General features: G+C 51.1%; 1 protein-coding gene across 1 annotated transcript in view; it reads left to right on the top strand.

The window, feature by feature from the left end:
* SCN4A (sodium voltage-gated channel alpha subunit 4) overlaps nt 1-15,723 on the top strand; it is a 52,297-nt gene that overhangs the window by 672 nt on the left and 35,902 nt on the right. The gene's annotated exons all lie outside the window — the stretch shown is intronic.

Genomic DNA, 15,723 nt, shown 5'->3' with positions numbered 1-15,723 from the left:
TGGAGAAACCGAGGGGGAGATGGGCAGAGGAGCAGCTCCTCTTAGTGAAGGGGGTGTGGGGACAGGGAGCCAGAGAGTCCAGGGTGAGGGGCATCCCAAATGGGGCCGCCACACTGAAGGGTCTCTGCGGGACTCAGAAGGAGACTGGGGCTGGGGTCATGGTGCTGGAGGTGAAGGGGCAGGGGTGCGACGCCAGGGCAGAGCACAGCCCCCACCCCCGCCCTTCGCTGGCAGAGCTGGGCACCCAGGACCCTAGGAGGGAGCGTGGGCAGGAGCTGGCCAAGAAGGCCTGATGGTCTGAGCAGAGATGAGAGAAGGTGTTTTTGGAAGCTCATGGAGCTGAAGGGAGGTATGTTTTGTGTGTGTTGGAGGAGTTTGTTCAAAAGGTCGAAGATGCCGCATCTAGAAGGCCTGGGGAGGGGGGTGGGATGGGAGGCTTCCAAGAATGTACTGGTAGGGGCAGGGGGGCCTGAGCCCCTTCCCACTCCGCCCCATCAAGTACTGTGTCCCACTGCCCCTCACCCTGCTCAGGGCATGGGGTCAGGGCAGGGGGCCAGGTCCTGATGAGAGCTTGTGACACCCCGCTGTGGGGAGATGGCTTTCCAGGTGGAGACTAGACAGGTCCGCCTCCGACTTATACTGCCTGCTGCAGGCGTCTGCCCCAGAGCCCAGGAAGGCTAGAGCCCAGGGGAGCCTTGACATGATGTAATTGTCGCTCAGTCTTGTCCGCCTCTTTGCGACCACATGGACTGTAGCCTACCAGGTTCCTCTGTCCATGGGATTCTCCAGGCAAGAATACTAGAGTAGATTGCGATGCTTTCCTCCAGGGGATCCCCCAACCCAGGGATCAAACCTGCGTCTCCTGTATCTCCTGCGCTGCAGGCAGGTACCTTACCGCTGAGCCACCTGGGAAGGCTTGAAGGCCATTTAATTCGGCCCCTAAAGATGCGCCAGCTCGGGGAGGGCAGCGAGAGACCAGGTTCCGTGTCTGTCTAGTCTGGTGAGGGGAGGAGGCTGACAGAAGTTAGGGCAGAGCAAGAGGTGAGCGTTGTTGTCACTCGACTAGAGTGGCAGTGACTGAACCCAGGTGTGCAGAGCTGGGGTTGGGGGCAGGTGTCAGAGGGCTGCTTCTCCCAGAACCCTCCAGCTTCTTCCAGGGTCACAGCTAGTCCCCTGCTCATGGCCAGTGGTGTGGATGATTATAGACACTGCACCAGGATTTGGAGCCACGTTCCCTATGTGGGGTGATGCAGGGGCCCAGACATAGCCCAAGGCCCACTCCATCTTCATGCCTGGCAGCTCTCAGGGGATGGGAGGGGTTTGGGGAAGGTACTTAAGGGTCCTTCCTAGGTGGTCCCATCCCTGCCTGGCTTCCTTGTCATTTTTGTATCGGGACCTGCTTAGGGTGGAGGCTCAGGACTCAGGGTCGCCTCCAGCTCTAGACTGGCCTGAGTGTCAAAGTCTGCCCAGCCGGCTTCCCTGCCCTGACCCACCCAGGCCCAAGGGTGGGGGAGCCCTGAAGCTCATGCTGAAGGCATTGAACTCCTGGCCAGATGCTGGAGGTGGTCCTGACAAAGTCCCTGCCTTTGGGGGCAACTCTGTCCACCAGATCAGAGAAAAGCGTGGGTGATGGCAGGAAAGGGTGGGTTTAGAGAAGGCTCCCAGGGGAGGCAAGGCAGAGAGGAGAGAAGGGATTGGACCCTCCAGACCAGAGTGGGAAGGCTCACTCTCTCCAGGTGATAGGAGAGATGCCTAGAGGGAAAGATCTGAGCCCAGGGGCCTTGGAGAGCAGGTAGAGAGAAGGCGGGGGCAGGAGGAGGGAGCGTCAGCAGCCCCAGTCCACATGACACAGACCTCTGTCCCTCGAGTCCTCTTAGAGGGAAGGCTCAGGTTCAGAGGGTTCACTTACCTGGGGCACAAGGCTTGTGAGGGGCCACGGCCCCTACTCCCTGGGGCAGAGCTCGCCCCCGAGACCCTGGGGGCAGTGGGTCCCCGGTTGCATCCCTAGGGGTCCCCAACTCTGCAGTGGCAGGAACAGGCCCGGACTCCCCATGGCTCCACTGGAAGGTGCTTGTGGGGCTGGGGAATCCCAGGGTCTCTGCACCTCCACCACCCCAGCCCCAGGCCTTTCATGTGCTCTGGCCCCCATTCTGCCTCATCAGCACAGCTATTTTTATTCCCTACAGTTTTCAGTCAACAGCCCTTGTGTGTGTGTGGCGGGAGGGGCGGCAGGGCATGGGACAGCCAGAGGAGTGGGAGGGGCTCGAGGAGCCCACTGGGCAGTGGGGATGGCAGGGGAGCCATGGTGCCCCTCAAAGGGCAGGCTGCCCCCGGCCGCCCGCAGGCCTCCCTGCCCTCTGCTGGGAGGCCTAGCAGAAATCTTCAGTGCAAAACCCACAAGAGTCACCAGACCCCACTCTGTTTTTGAACTGGTTTGTGAAACCAGGTGCCAGCCCCTCCTCCACCCCCATAGGTGCTAGAAGGTCATGGCCCAGTTTAGACACTGACCGGGGTGATGATATACCTTAGTGGTTCAGAGCCAGGGTCTCTTCCGAGAGCCCCCGGGGTCAGGTTTCCAGCCCCAATTTACTACATAAATAACACCTGGCAACTTCCTTATCCTCTCCGTGCCTCCGTTTCCTCATCTGCCAAATGGAATAATAACAATAGGATCATGTCAGGATTACATGAGCTCATTGCATGTGAAATGCCCAGCATAGTGCTTGGCAAGTATATAAGTGTTAACCAGGAATTCATTATTACGCTTGTTATCAGGTTATGACTCTGAAATAAATGTCTCCTTGTTGGGGGGTTGGGAGTCACAGAAGGGGAGAAGAAGTTACAAGTTGGGAGTGCCTGGTAGGAAGCATTAGACCCTGTCCAGCTCTGGGTACCCTACATACCTGGGAGGAGGTGGGTTTTTTCCTACCAAGAGATGCTTTTATTATACTGAAAGCAGAGCTCCCCTTATGAGAGTGTGTGGTTTACAGGTATTGCCTTAAGCTCTGTGAGAGTAAAGGACAAAGCCGAGCTTGCCCCTACCCCAGCCTCCCCCTACCCCAGGCTCAGAGTTCAGTAAGAGCTGCAGGTGAGTCTTATCTTTTTTGAGGCTTGTTAAGTTCTTGATTGGCCTAATTTGGGAGAAGGATCTTCCACAGGGTCACTGGTGAGAAAACATCCCTGGAGCAGTTTCTGGGGTTGAACCAAATTCTCTGAGTGGCAAAGCCATGCTGCTGAAGGGGCGGGATGCCGCTTGGGGGTTTAGGTTATAGGCTCAGGTTCTGCAGGCTGCTCTTCCTAATGCTCCTCGTCCAATTCCCTGAGCCTGGCAGGGACCTAGAGCCCAAGTATGGGGTGAAAGGGGTCAAAGCCTATGCTACCCGGATGGTTAGGGGTTGATGGAGGGAAGCGGGGCCAGATAGGCCCTGGAACTCTCCAGGCTCAGAATCAGTTTCGAACCATCCTCTTCTCACCCTCTGGGTAGACCTAAGGCAGGAAAAAGGCCTGGCAGCCATAGCCTGGGAGTGGGGAGAGTGCGTGGCAGAGAGATCAGAGGCCAACAGCTCCAGGGGCTGACCTAGGTGGGAACCCGCAGGGTGAGGGGAGGCAGCCCTGTGTGCAGGGGTGAGTCTGCCTGAGGATGGGCAAGGTGGCTCTGGATGTGTGTGTAGACGAGGCTGTGCACACACAACTTGGAGGGGGACCAACCGTGGAGCCCCCATCACCATGCTTGGGGGCACCTTTGAGAGAGCTAGCGGAGGGCAGGAAGCCTCAGGCCTGGGTGGAACTAATTAGCCTTCCCACCCCTTGGAGCAGCTGGGAAATGACTCATAGAAGCAACGAGTGAGTGAGCGAGTGTGTGTGTGTGTTTGTGTAGGAGCAGGCTGGCTGCTGAGGAAGTTGGGAGGGTATTTTACAGTTGATTGGTGCAAATGAAAAACCAGACCTCGACAAAGGCTCTTTACCAAATTACAGGTGGGGGCCCTTAATCCCCACCACTCCCAACCCCCAACTCGAGGCCCCAGGAAGCCTGAGCCTGGGGCCTGCCAGGGCTTGCCAGATGCCCACCCCAGCCCATGCCTTTCAGGGGCTTGGCCCAAGGACTGGTCTGTCCTTTGAAGAGGACAGACAGGTGAGGATCAGGCCAGCCCAGGGGGAAGCTGGATGGGACTGCAACCTGGGCGTGCCCCGGGCTGGGGGAGGGCAGCCAGGCCGAGCACCATCCCTCACTGGGAGTGCCAGAGGGAGGCTGTGTTTGTAGTAGCAGGCACGTGGATTTGGCCCCTCCGAGAGCCACATTCGAATCCTGGCTGCACGACTTAGCAGCTGGGATGATGAGACCGTGCCTGGCATGCATTTAACACCAAATGAACATACGGATGACTGCTCTCGAGCAAGAAATAATTCTCAGTGCTGGATTTCTAATTAAAAAAAAATAGATAGACAGCAAGCAACAAAGCTTTACTGTCTAGCACAGGGAACTATAGTCAATATCTTGTAAAAACCTATAATGGAAAATAATCTGCGAAATGATAGGTGTATATTATAACTGAATCACCTTGCTGGGTATCTGAAACACTAAGTCAACTATACTTCAATGAAATATACATTTATATATATATATATATATATATATAGAAAAAAAATAATTATTGGGCCTCCACCTCTCAGGCCCACACGTCAGGCTGACCAGTGAATGCACTGAGGTTTGGGGGTCAGAGGAACCACCCCACTCCCACTCCTAATAGAATCTTCCCCAAGCTGATGCTGATGAGGCCTGGAATTTACGCCTTGAGATAAGATCAATTCCTTTGATTTAAGGCTCAGTCTTGGGAGAAGGGGGGCTTCCCTCATATGTAGGAGACCCTGGTTTGATTACCGGGTCGGGAAGATCCGCTGGAGAAGGGATAGGCTACCCACTCCAGTCTTCTTGGGCTTCCCTTGGGACTCAGCTGGTAAAGAACCCGCCTGCAATGCTGGAGCCCTGGGTTGAGAAGGTCCCCTGGAGAAGGGAAAGGTGACCCTCTCCAGAATTTGGCCTGGAGAATTCCATAGACTATAGTTCATGGGGTCACAAAGAGTCAGACACAACTGAATGACTTTCACTTTCACTTCACTTGGGAGGGAAAACCCATTCCTGGGAACCCCATCTCCAGGCAAACACTAAGTGGAAACGTCACTCTAAATCTTTGTTGTGACAAGACAAAGAACCGAGGAACATACACTCGCGTGACATTTAATAAATGTGGCCACACTACGATCATTCTTTCCCCATAGGCAGGACAAATCATCAGCCTGGTTAAATCAGGTGCCTGAAAAAGGGAGGCTTATTTCAACCCAGTGAGCCCCAACTGGAAAGTGTCATCAGCGTTAGCCCACCCCTTGTCCAGGGTAACCCTCCCACTCCCTCACGGTGTGACCATGAGGGTTTCTGGAACTCTCATAGCTCTGGAGTGTCCAAAGGTTTCTGCATTAGGCTCCAGGCTGTCCTCCAAGACCTCTTCGAGCAGATTTCCTCCACAGAGAGTCAGACCAGAGGGGAGGGCCATCTGGAGTGACTTCCTCCAGGCCCCTGGCCTGCCAAGGCTGAGGCCCTAAGTGCTGGCAGAGAAACAACACAGCTACCCTCTTCCCGTCCTTACCCCCAGCCTGCCCCGCTGAGAAAAAAGCTGTGATTTGAGATTTACAACTAGGGGGACGGGAGGAAGGGATCCATTTTGCATTCTTGGTGCTGGGCCACAGCAGAAATGCAGGAATTTGGGAAGTAGGCCACCAGGATGCCCGGTGCTGTCTTTGGCCAGGACAGAGAAAGTTTGATCTGTTTCAGCCTCCCAGAAAGTCCTGAGTCTGAGCCCTCACTGCAGGTGAAGCTTGAGGATTGGCTGCAGCTCTGGGTAATTTTGCCCTCAATCCAGAGAGAAACAGCCTGAGCCTGGACTGCAGCTTTACTAGAGATGAAGGGCATGCTTGGTTGGCAAGAGAGATGGTGCTGAGCAAGGCCAGCAAGTCATCCACCATCTCTGCATCCTGGGAAATGGGCCCTAGAGTGAACGGGAAGGCTGTGAGGGGCAGGTCTCATCAATTCTCAGTCTTCCGGAGGTTTCCCACAGCAACTGTTACCAAGCTGGCAGGGCATGGCTGAGGCTCCTTGGGGGGTTTCAGGCCAATTCAGTGCAGCTAGGTGGTGTGAAGGACCCTCATTGGAAGCTTGGTGTCCCAAGAGAAAAGGTTCTAGAAGCATATAAGTGGCAGGAGGTGGGGATGTCTGTCATGAGTTTTGTTTGGCCAGTAATTTGGGACAATTAGGATCATAGGCACTCAGCTGTGAGGGATTGGTCTTGAACTGAGTGGGGAGAATCAAATTTTTACAAAAGATTGCAGGTTAAGAGGTGCAATGAATGAGAGGCACTTAAGTGGAGGTAGATGGAAAATCCTACACTCAAATTTGGGCTTCCTAGGTGGCTGAGTGGTAAAGAATCCTCCTGCCAATGCAGGAGACGTGGGTTCAATCCCTGGGTTGGGAAGATCCCCTGGAGAAGGAAATTGCAACCAGTATTCTCGCCTGGGAAATCGCATGGACAGACGAGCCTGGTGACCTTACAGTCCATGGGGTCACAAAAGAGCTGGACATGACTTAGTGACTAAACACCACCACCTGAATTTATATTAACTTTACATCCTGAAACTCTGCTATAATCATTATTAGTTCCAAGAGGGGATTTGTTTGTTTGTTTTTGGTCGATTCTTTTGGGTTTTGTACAAAGACAATCATGTCATCTGTTAACAAAGACAATTTTATTTCTTCCTTCCTGATCAGTGTAACTTTTGTGTCCTTTTCTTGTCTTATTGCATTAGCTAGAACTTCAGTATGATATTGAAAAGGAGTGGAGAGAGGTGACATCCTTTCTTTGTTCCTGATCTTAATGGGAAAAGTTCCAGTTTCTCACCATTAAGTACTATGTCCACTGTAGGATTTTTTAGGAAAATGTTCTCTATCAGGTTGAGGAAGTTCTCGTCTATTCCTAGTTTGCTGAGAGCTTTTATCATGAATGGGTGTTGGATTTTGTAAAATTCATTTTCTATATTCATTGATATGACTATAGGATTTTTCTTCAGCCTGTTGATATGACAGATTAACATTAATTGATTTTTGGAACTTTCCTGTGCTAATTTTCTTAGCACAGTGTCTAAGACTCTGTGCTCCCCATGCTGGCAGCCCAGTTCCATCCCTGGTCAAGGAACTAGAACCCACATTCCACAACTTAAAAAAAAAAAGATCTGGCATGCTGCAACTAAAACCCAGTAGAGCCAAATAAATAAATAATTATAAAAATTAACTGATTTTATAGTGTGGAATCTGTGCTGCATACCTGGGGTAAATCCCCTTTGGTTGTATAGTCCTTTTTATATGCTGTTGGATTTGATTTGCTAATATTTTGTTGAGCTCCACCTGGATTTAAAAGAGAAAAGTCAGTTGCATAATTACAGGATGGTGAAACTCTGATATGGCCACAGTTCATGATGAAAACTCCAGGGGTGTCTGTAAACTCCCCTTGTAAGTGGGCTGCTGAAAATGTAAATGCCATTTTGGGATGAATGAACACAATGGGTGTCCAGGCCAAGGAGAAAAAGCCTCTCTCTCTCTCTGCGGTCAGACTATATCTGGAATTGGGTGTTCCGACCTGGCAGCCCCACAGAGAGAGACAATGCAGGGCTGGACCCGCTCCAGAGAAGAGCTGCCTCGCCCTCCAGTGTCCTCCCCGCCCGGGGACAGCTGGCCCTCGCCTGGCTCCCTGACTCCGGACCCTTCTTTCACAACCCTTGCCTCCAGGTTCCCAAGACTTTAACCCCGACTTCCGCCCAAACTTCCGTTTTGACGCAGTCTCCGACGGAGCTTCTCACTTCCTAACTGAGTTCTGGTGCCCAGGGAACAGGGTTTTAGTCTTGGCTGAGCCTTTCATTTATCATTCTCTAAAATTATCTTATTTGCTTCCTTATTTATTATCTGCCTTCTCCCTCGGGAATGCAAGCTCAGTGAGGACCGGGACTTCGCCACTCCTGTATCCCTGGTTCCCCAAATAGAGCCCCGCATAGCGTGGATGCTCAGGAAATGTTTGTTAAAGGAATAAATGTGTGGTCTGGGAAGTAGGGAGTTACTGCTCCGTTCAAGGCCTCAGTTTCCCCATCTGCAGAATGAGGGAGTTGGACTCCATGTCTCTGGTCCTTGCAAATCTAACATTCTTAAATTCGGGGGGCAGGGAGGGGCACTGCCTGATGGTCCAGTGGCTAAGACTCCACACTCCCAATGCAGGGGACACAGGTTCGATACCTGGTCAGGGAACTAGATCCCACATGTTGCAACTAAAGCAGCAACAAAGATCAGAGACGGCGAGTGCTGCAACTAAGACCTGGCACAGCCAAAAAAAAAAAATTAAAAAATTTTCCGTGAGAAGAGGTTCCCCCAGGCCCTCAAACACCACATCTCTGAGGTGGAGGCCAGAGACTGGCTGGCGGAAGGAGGGTTTGAGCTGTCACATGGCTCCCGTTACTCTGCCTGCAAGACACCCAACCCACTGACATGAGACATTATCAGTACTTGTCCCTGCCAGAAAGTCGCTGTGTGTATACCCCAGATGTCTTTTCACTCTCCGCTGGTGCCACTGCAAATAGCCCAGCTTGTCATTCTATTCTAGACACACTATTAGGGTGAGCAGGGGGCACATAACCACTGGCCAATGTAAGCAACCCAGCACCCCTGGGAGGGGCTTTCCAAACCAGGGGGATGAAGTCCAGACTTCCAGATGTGATCTTCAAGGCCCTGGCCTAGCTGCCCAGCCCACTTCCCCAAAGCCCATAAACAGGGATTCCCTGGTGGCTCAATGGTAAAGAATCCCCCAGTCAATGCAGGAGACATGGGTTCAACCCCTGCTCCAGGAAGATCCCACATGCCACAAGGCAACTAAGCCCATGTTCCCACAACTACTGAACCTGTGCTCTAGAGCCCAGGAGCCGCGGCTACTGAGCCCATGTGCAGCAACTACTGAGCCCACGTTCCACAACGAGAGACGCCACCACAATGAGAAGCCTGCTTGCTGCAGCTAGGGGGTAGGCCCCACTCAGCCACGGCTAGAGGAAAGCCCACACAGCAACAAAGACCCAGTGCACACAGGAATAAATAATCTTTTAAAAAAGCCCATACGGATTCCAAGCCTTCCAAAGACTGACACAGCGCAGCTCCCTAGGTCCGGCTTCTGCATTTCCTCCGGCTGTCCCTTCTCCGTGGAGTGTCCTTCCCTTTCACTTCCCTGCGCCCATAACTTCCTCATCCTTTGTGACTCAACTGAAAAGGCACTTCTTTCCTTTCCCTGGTCTGGAAGTCACCACTCCAGCCACCCGAACTCCCGTAGCACAATCCACTCCCTTCTTTATTTATTTATCTTTATTGGAATATAATTGCTTTATAATGTTGTGTTCGTTTCTGCTCCCTTCTTTAGGGCGAACATCTCTGTCTCCTCATATCAGAGCTTCTGTGCCCATCTCCCCAGCTATCAACTCTTGGAAGGCAGGATGTGTAGCTGGTGCATCTTTGTGTCCTACTCAGGGCTAGCTCAGCTTCTGACTTATGAACAGAATGAATGGATGGCTGGGTGGGTGGATGGATGGCTGGCTGGCTGGGTGGGTGGATGGAAGGATGGCTGGGTGGATGGATGGATGAAACCTTTCAGAATCCATATTATTCTCAGAAAGATCTATATCCAAGGCCTTATCCACACACTGAGTATCTGCGAAGTGTCCAGGCCTGGGACCAGCCGTGGTGATCTGGACAGACAGAGTTCCTGCTCTCTCGGCATTTTGGTCTGGTGAAGGAGATAGACAAATAAATTAGGCCAATAAACAAGTGATTATGAATTATGATAAATAATGTCAAGGAAAATACACCATCATGGCAAGTACAAGGGGCTAGGACAGAGAGATGAGGAGGAGAAATCCTCTTGGAGAAGGGACATTAGAGGCTTGATGGGAAAGTGAGCAGGAAGAGCCATGTGAAGAGATAGGAGACAAGAGCTCCAGAGAGAGCAAAGATCCAAAGGCAGACTTGAGTTCAGTGGTCAAGAAGCTGTAAGGAGGCCGGAAGGACTGAGGCAGAGTGGGTAGGGAGAACAGATCAGCAGACAAAGGTGAAGAGGTATAGATAGGGGCTGGATCACCAGGGCCTTGGAGACCACCAAAAGAAGTTTAGGTTTTATTCTAAGCACAATAGGCCATTACTGGAGAAATTTAAGCAGGAGAAACAATATGATTAGCTTCTTATTTTTACAACAGTACCCGCTGGGACCTCCCTGGTGGTCCACTGGCTAAGATCCTATGTTCTCAAGGAAGGGGGCCCAGATTTGATTCCTGGTCAGGGAGCTAGATCCTACAGGCCACAACTAATGATCCTGCCACAGTGAAGATAGAAGATCCTGCATGCCACAACTAAGACCTGGCACAGATAAATAAATAAAATATTTTTTTAAATGTTTACATAAACCAGCACCTGCTGCTTTACTAGACTGGTTTGGAGAGGGCAGAGGCAAAAGCAGGCAGCTATTGCAAGAAAATGTTGTGATATGGACCAGGGTGGGTAGGGGAAAACAGAGGTTATAGGAATTTTGGAGATGTTATTAATAGAACTTTGGACAGGCTGAATATAGAGATGAGGGAGAAGAAGAATTCACAAAGACATCTCAGCTTTTGATTTGAGCAGATTTGGGGCTTGGATGGATGGTGGTACCATCTCCTGGGTAGAGGAAGAGGGTGAAAAAGACAGTGATCTTGAGGAACCTAACCTTGCGGTTGATATCAGAAATGTGGGTGGTCTTGGGTGGACTGTGTCCTCAAGCTTAATAGTTGATTGTAACCCCTTTTGGGAGTGAAACCTGTTCTCCATAGTGGCTGTACCAGTTTACATTCCCACCAACAGTGTAGTAGGGTGTCTTTTTCTCCTCACCCTCTCCAGAATTAATTCTCTAGACTCTAGCTATGTTGAATCCTTTTTCATGTGCATTTTGGTCATCTGTATGTCTTCTTTGGAGAAATGTCTATTTAGATCTTCTGCCCATTTTTTAATTGGATTATCTGTTTGTTTGTTTTGAGAATATATTTCTGTTATCTTTTTATTTTATATTGGAATATAGTTGATTTGGGGCTTCCCTGATGGTTCAGTGGTAAAGAATCCGCCTGCCAATACAGGAGATGAGGGTTCGATCCCTGGGTCAGAAGATCTGCTGGAGAAGGCAATGGCACCCCACTCCAGTACTCTTGCCTGGGAAATCACATGGACAGAGGAGCCTGGCAAGCTACAGTCCATGGAGTTGTAAAAGTGTCAGACAGGACTTTGGGATTAAACAACAACAGCATACTTGATTTACAATATTATGTTAGTTTCAGGTATACAGCAAAGTGATTCAGTTATACATATACATGTATCTCTTCTTTTTCAAATTCTTTTCCCGTTAGGTTGTTACCTATTATTGAGCAGAGTTCCCTGTGCTAAAAGCAGGTCAGTGGGCATATGTTTCATTCCAGATGCTACTGGTTGCATGCCTATTACTATCCACATAGTGGGGTCCAGGAGCCAGTTGAGTATTTCAGTCTAGAGTTCAGAGGAGAGAGTTGCCATACTCCTATAACACTACCTACAGTCATAGGAGTGATGCCATCCAGACCCAGACAGAGCCCTGGGGAGAGGAAGAGGGACAAACACAAAGGACATTGAGAAGGAACAGCCAGAGAGGCAGGAAGTAAAGCATGCGTGAGCTGTCATGGAGGCTGGGTGGGTAGAGCCTGCCCAGAAGCGGGCCACGGCCAACTGGGTTGAATGTTTCTAAGAGGTTGAGGGAGGTGAAGACAGAAACGTGTGCAGCAGGCTTGGCAGCATCGAGACTGCTAGTGACTTGACAAAAGCCACTTCCGTGGAGCGGGGGAGGTGACACACGCCAGGTTGGAGTGGGTTGGAGAGGGAATAAAAGGTAAGGAAGTAAAGACAGCTGGTGTAGACACTTTCCAAGCAGTCCGTCCATGAAGAGAGGCAGAAAAATAGAGCGAGCGTGAAGGGAGGTGAGAATTCCATACTCCCAATGCAGGGGACCTGGGTTCCATCCCTGGTCAGGGAATTAGATCCCACATGCCATGACTCTAAGATCCTGCATGCCACAACTAAAAAAAAAAAAAAAAAAATCCATCTGCCGCAACGAAGATCGAAGATCCTTGTGCCTCAGCTAAGATCCGGTGCAGCCAGATAAATCAATAAAAATAAAATATCTCTTTAAAAAGAAGGAAGGGAGGCGTGGAGGCAGGAGGGTGCTTTTTGTCACCACTACCATTATTTTGAAGATGGGAAAGCCTGGTCACTGAGAGGGAGGGGCTGGTGGTGGGAGAAAGAGACGATACATAGAGAAGGAGGTCCTTGGGAAGGCAAGTGGAGTGAGGAGCCCAAGCCGAAGTGGAAGTCCTGGTCTTGCTTCTTCTGTTGGTAGGATGGAGGAGGAAGAGGCGGGCAGTGAGGCTAGGTCCATTGGTTTGACTGTGTGTGATGGATCCCGTGTGTGAAGACGGAGACTAAGTCATCAGCTGGGAGCACTGTGGGGAGGATGGGGAGGGGATAGTTGGAGGAAAGAAGAGAAAGCACGAAATAGTTCTCAAAAAGAAGAAAAGTGAGACTCACAGGGAAACCTATCCTTAGAAGGTGGCACTCGGGGAAAACCTGGAGCTTATAATCACAAAGGCAATGTGAACCCAGCCAGGTCCCGCCTTGGCAGCAGTAGCACCCAGCAGCTCAGGGCCCTGACTCAGGCAGAGCATAGCTGGGCTACCAGGTAGATGAAGGTTGCCCCTGGTGAGGGGTGGAAAGAGAGAGAAGACTATGCTTAAGGGTATTTTCTTTTCTTTTCTTTCTTTTTTAAAAAAAACTGGACTGCCAGGGAAGCCCCCTAAGGGAATAATTTTTACTATTACAGTGTAAGCATTCTATTGCTGTTCAGTTGCTAAGTCGTGTCCAACTCTTTGCAACCCCATGGACTGCAGTGCACCAGGCTTCCCTGTCCTTCACTATATCCCAGTTTGCTCAAACTCATGTCCACTGAGGCAATGATGGAGAAGGCAATGGCAACCCACTCCAGTACTCTTGCCTGGGAAGTCCCATGGATGGAGGAGCCTGGTAGGCTGCAGTCCATGAGGTCTCAAAGAGTCGGATGCGACTGAGCGACTTCACTTTCACTTTTCATTTTCATGCATTGGAGAAGGAAATGGCAACCCACTCCAGTGTTCTTGCCTGGACAATCCCAGGGACGGGGGAGCCTCGTGGGCTGCCATCTATGGGGTCACACAGAGTCAGACACGACGGAAGCGACTTAGCAGAGGCAATGATGGCATCCAACCATCTTGTCCTCTGTTGCCCCCTTCTCCTCCTGCCCTCAATCTTTTCCAGTGAGTCAGCTCTTCACATCAGGTAGCCAAAGTATTTGAGTTTCAGCTTCAGCATCAGTTCTTCCAATGCATATTCAGGGTTGATTTCCTTTAGGATTGACTGGTTTGATCTCCTTGCCATACAAGGGACTCTCAAGAGTCTTCTCTAAAGCCACAGTTCAAAAGCATTTCATTATAAAGGATAATAACAGGTAAAAATGAAGAGCCAGATGAAAAGGTACACAAGAAGTCTGGAAGGATTCCAAAAATAGAATCTTTGGTCTCCCAACAGTATTTTCAAGGGGGGATTATGATGGCTCTTGTAACTGAGGCTGGAAGAGGAGGGAGGTGAAGTCTGAGGGGCTGATGGAGAGGGAGAAATCTCAGGGTCAAGGGCAGAAGACAAGGAGAAGCTCAAGGATTACACAACCCGGCACTTGAGCTGAGTTGTAGGAGGTGGGGGAGGGGAGTGCTCAAAGCAGCCATATCAGAGGAGATCCAGGTTCTGTTCATGATTTTAGTTCAGAGTGGGCTCAAAGAAATAACTCAGGTGGAAGGGCCCTCTCATTCATTCATTCATTTGATGAACTCTTCTTCAGCATCAGGCACACAGGTGATCCAAAGGGGAAATCCACTCAGCCAAGGTTACCAGGGAAGGCTTCCTGGAGGTGGTGGTTCGTGTGTAGGTTGAGCCTGACAAATTAAAGCTCTCCAGGGTGACATAAAGAAGGAGTGCTGCAGGAGGCACGGGCTTCAGTGAAAAACAGTGTGGCCCATTTGTGAAAATGGGGGTACCATGGCCAGGGGCTGGGTGCGTGTAGAGAAGGGCTGGGTGACGAGGTAGAGATCGGATCATGGAGGGCCTGGGAGCCACATGGAGGAATGCAGACGCACTTTTAAATAAACTTTTTATAATGCATTGGGGTCTAGCCGATTAACAATGCTGTGATAGTTTCAGGAGAACAGCAAAGGGACTCGGCCATATCTATACATGTATCCATTCTCCCCTAAACTCCGGTTCCATCCAGGCTGCCACGTAACTTTAAGCAGAGTTTCCTGTGCTTTATAGCAGGCCCTTGTCGGTTATGGATGCATTATTAATCCAGTGAAGGATTAAGCAGAGGGTGACCGGAACAGATTTATGACTTTAGAAATGGGGGTAGAGACTTCCCTGGTGGTCCATGGTTAAGACTCCACTCTCCCAATGCAGGGGGCCTGGGTTCGTTCCCTGGTCAGGGAACTAGATCCCACATGCCACAGCTAAAGATCCCCCACACTGCAACTAAGACCCAGTGCAGCCAAATAAATAAATTAAAATAATTTTTTTTTAAAGAAATGGGGATGGTGGATTGGAGGAGAGCCAGGTGGGAGGCAGGGAGGCAGGTGGGAGGCTGTTTGAATGGAGCAGGTGAGGGGTGATGAAGCACCCCCAGCAGGATGGAGAGACAGCTGGGTGCTGGAGGGAGCCTCGGCGAGGTTGGGAACTGACCAGATGTGCCACTGGGATGATTTTGGCCATCACCAACCAAAACCTTTGCCTCCACTGGCCTAGCCAAGGAGGCCATCCACCCACTGATATAACACAACATCCAGACGCTAAGTGGCTCCAGGGCTGGTGAAGAGGGAGGGAGGAAGCAGGGAATTTAGGACCAAGTGCAAATTCCAAAGGGAGGGATGAGGAGTCCACTGGGGGCCAGCTAGGGGCCAGCAGGAGGAAGTGCCAGGCTAGCTGTGCTGGCTGTGGGCCCCGTGCCAATGTGCCAGGCACCAGTTCAGGGTGACCCCTAGCCCTGGTCTCTGAGGATTCTGGTCGGGGAGACAGACACCCATCACACAAGCAGGGCATGAGCCACCATTGACCTAAGAACTGCGAAGGCAACACAAGAAGAGGAGCCATGACCTGACCTGTCCCGGGGCCAGTGCAGAGCGTGAGCAGCAACCATGAGAGGAGGGGGATGGTGACTGTTCCCGGAGCAGAGGAGAAGGGCACTGGGAGAGGCGCCTGCTGCGAAAAACAACCAAAAACAGGGCTGCAGACCAGGCCTTGGAGAAGAGCGTCTTCCAGGGGCAGGAAGGAAGCGCTCACAGAGCAGATGTAGAGAGAGCAGCCTGATGGGGAGGCCACATTCCTCTCTCAAGAACAAAGGCTGTGGGGACTTCTCCGCTGGTCCAGTGGCTAAGGCTCAGCACTCCCAACGCAAGGGGCCTGCGTTTGATCCCTGGTCAGGGCTTGCCAGGTGGCTCAATGGTAAAGAATCCACCTGCCGATGCAGGAGA

The sequence above is a fragment of the Capra hircus genome, chromosome 19, assembly GCF_001704415.2.
Source record: "Capra hircus breed San Clemente chromosome 19, ASM170441v1, whole genome shotgun sequence".
NCBI lineage: Eukaryota > Metazoa > Chordata > Mammalia > Artiodactyla > Bovidae > Capra > Capra hircus.
The sequence above is the reverse complement of the archived record's forward strand: the minus strand, read 5'-3'. Positions and strand labels throughout refer to the sequence as shown.